At 39.5% G+C, this 3,546-nt stretch overlaps 1 long non-coding RNA gene across 4 annotated transcripts in view; it reads right to left on the bottom strand.

Annotated features, from left to right (window-relative positions):
* Nucleotides 1–2,554: 2,554 nt before the first annotated feature.
* Nucleotides 2,555–3,546, bottom strand: part of LOC308164643 — a 2,481-nt gene continuing 1,489 nt past the window's right edge. The window contains exons 6-9 of one of the 4 annotated variants that reach the window (XR_013937651.1): nt 3,392–3,509; nt 3,116–3,184; nt 2,965–3,022; nt 2,603–2,685 (exon numbers count right to left, since the gene is read on the bottom strand). This is a non-coding gene — a long non-coding RNA (uncharacterized lncRNA). The other 3 variants (XR_013937649.1, XR_013937650.1, XR_013937652.1) reach the window with 3 other exon arrangements.

Below are 3,546 nucleotides of genomic sequence, written 5' to 3' on the forward strand. Positions count from 1 at the left end.
TTTTTCTTCTTCTCCCACTCTTTCTTTCTTTCTCTCTCTCTCTCTCTCTCTCTCTCTCTCCTCCTCTCTGCAATTAATGACCACTTTATTAGAAGAAAGACTTCAGTTACAGACAAACTCATTATATTATTGTGGCCTTGTTCTCACGCTCTTTAAACCGTGTCAGACCTGTCTGAGTGGTGGAGGTGTTCAACATATCAGTAAGGAAGGAAGAAAACAGAGATGAAAGTTGTTGTGTGATTCATGTTCCTGTGTGTACCAGAGCTGCTTCCTGTCTGGAGCAGAGCTGCTTCCTGTCTCTAGCAGAGCTGCTTCCTGTCTCTAGCAGAGCTGTTTCCTGTCTGTACCGAGTAGGGTCCATCTGCGCGCAACAAATCCAACACCCGGAAATGTGTTATGCAAATATGCAGGCGCGGTATGATGACGTATGGTACATCACATTTCCGGGTGATGGATTTGATGCGCGCAGCGCAGATGGATACACTAGGAGTAAACCATGAATCGCCTTACTACGGCCTTACTACGGTGAAAACTACGGAAAAAAACTAATATGTAGAGTACAGTCCTATCAATTGTTCGAAAAGGAGTAGGAAGAAGCCTGTCCTACCCCTGTTTATACTTAACAATTATGCTTACATTATATAATCCAATTAATTAATACATATATTTCAGTATCATCCGTTCTAATACTTTTTCATTAAAAATAATTTAAACCTTTTTTTAAATAGAGCAATAGAGCAATATTTCTGCTTTCCTTCATATTTTCTTCATATTTTTGACATTAGGAACAAGTTATTAGTGTGATCACGATATCCGACCTCATGTACAATCTGTACTGCAGTAAAAATGTGGAACGCCCTTCCTATAATCTTAAAGGAGTGCAAAACACTGCCCACCTTCAAAACCACTCTCAAAAAACATTTACAGGAGGCTGCAATCCGTAACTGGACCCTCTAAATCAAAAATCAGATTAAAAGACCCGAACTACCCACTGTACATACTTTGTGTTTTGTCCCCCGCCCCCACCTGTGGTGTATGTCCCCACCTGCCCTACCCGCTGTACATACCTGATGTTTTGTTGTATTGTTCTTCCCATGATGGATGTATTTTTATCTTGTAGATAGTAATAGTTATTTGTCTGTATTATCTTGTAGATAGTACTAGTTTGTTTTGTCGGTCTTACATGTAACGATGAATTGAGAATCAAGGACCCCAATTGAAATAAGCCAGTGGCTTTCTTGGGTTTTTATCCTGTTAGTTGACCTTGTATGTAATATGTACTTTCATGTACCTACTTCTGCAAATCTTCTAATAAAGTTTTCAATCAATCAATCAAAATCCTCATAGCTTTTTTCTGTAGTGTAATCAATGGGTTTAAAGTGCTTTTATATTCATTTCCCCATATCTCCACACAGTAACTCAAATAGGGTAAGACAAGACAACAATATAGAGTATACAACATCCTCTGTTCCAGAATATGTTTTGCCCTGCACAATACTGCAATACTCCTTGATACTTTGGATCTAACGTATCTTATATGAGATTTCCAACAGAATTTACTGGGCTTAAAGTGCAGACTCTCAGCTTTAGGTTAAGGGTATTCACATCCAAATTGAAGGAAGGGTTTATGAATTATAGCTCTTATGTATAATAACCAAAAGTAATTAGACAATTGACTCAAAAGCTGTTTCATGGGCCAGTGTGGGCTATTTATTCCTTCATTATTTCTTTATCAATTAAGGTAAAAGGTCTGAGTTGATTCCAAGTGTGGCATTTGTATTTGGAGGCTGTTGCTGTATACGCACAACATGCAGTCAACAGAGCTCTCAATGCAACTGAAACAGGCCATCCTTAGGCTGTAAAATGCACTTCAATTACATCTGGATTGTTTCATTTCAAATCCTTTGTGGTGGCATACAGAGACAAAATTATGGAAATTGTGTCACTGTCCAAATACTTCCAGACCTAACTGTATATAAATAAAAGAATGTCAACGACCCCAGGTGTGGGACTTTATTAGGTCAAACAGGTTTGAGGGGTCAGGCAAAGGACTTGGTGGAGTCAGGCAAGGGTCAGGCGATCATCGTTGTAATCCATGGAGCAGGGCAGGAACCGTGGTGCAAGGTGCTGGGCTGGAGGTGTCCATGGTGCTGAGTGCACACTGATGAGCTAAATAAAACATTCTATTTCTGATGTCAACAGCACTAGGGCTCCTTCACAAAACCCTTACTGGAATCTTCATACACTCTGTGAATTAGTCTTTACTTTCTGATGAGTCAACAGCAATAACCCCATCCAGTGCGACATGTAGATAGCATATATTTAGAATATGTAAAATGCAAACACCAGAAATGCAAGAAAGTTTATGAGGTATACCAAATGGAATTAATAACAAGTGTTACAACCCTTCTGTCTAGAGTAAAATAAGGGCCTAACAGGGTAGAGTGCAGAATGTACAGGTGTGTTGCAACACAAATGCCCAAAAAAAGTGTACAAGGGATCAAATCAATTCAAGCTTTATTTGTATAGCGCATCTCACAAGATACGACTCAATGCGCTTCAATCAAGACATCATTGCTGATTGCACTTTAGCACAAGTGCTCTTTCAACATTGTCTCTATGGTCTTTCAGCTTCCTTTTCTTCTCACATTTTCGACCATATAATGGTGAGACAGCTGCTTCTCACTGTTGAGACAAAATGTTATAAAGAAGTGATTAATAATTAATTTAAGAAACTCACATTCATCAGTGGTTGCAAACTGTCATGGAATTTGTATTAGCACTCTCCTCATGTTTCCAAAATGCATTGCAAATGCAATGCACTAACAAGTCATTGGTCACTCTTCGTTGGTGTTGGACTTGTTGAGCCCTTTCCTAAAATAATAATACAGTGCTTAACCATGTTACAATGAAAAGGTGCAGTTAAGTACTGAATGAGTCACTTTCTTTCCTTGATCATTCTACCTCAAGTGTCCTGATAGAAAGTGTGGTTTCACTTTCCAGGCTTCTGACATCTTTGTCCCTGGTAACAGGATACACACATAAGCATGACTATGTGTACAGCTGTGAATGGTGGATAGTATGTTTGTATGCAATAAACTTCATTCACACTAACCAATTCTTTAGGAGGAAAGCTGTAAGGCCTCTTGAAGTACGTGTGGTCCTCGTCAGTGTCCAGTGGCATCTGTACAGAGTCCACCATTATTGCCAGTATGTTTTACATGAAAGGGTTAACTACTTCAAAAAGAGATCCAGGCTGGATTCAGAATGACACAGTACCACTAAACATATTGCATGTGCCATAAAGTTGCATGGAGTATGTGTTTTAGGAGCAGTAGCCCATTCAGAAACAGGCACACGGTCATAGATACTTAGTGAGAGATGCACTGACCATGGTGTTGCTTGCATGACTCCTTTTAACACTTGAATAGGTCCTGAATACAGGTGGGACACTGTCGTGAAGGGTCGCTCTGCCTTCCTCACTAAAGTGAGCAAACTTCCTTCCATATCTGAAATTAACACACATTATCTTCACCGGAAGGTTGA

Source organism: Nansenia antarctica (genome assembly GCF_963989245.1).
Source record: "Nansenia antarctica genome assembly, chromosome: 8".
NCBI lineage: Eukaryota > Metazoa > Chordata > Actinopteri > Argentiniformes > Microstomatidae > Nansenia > Nansenia antarctica.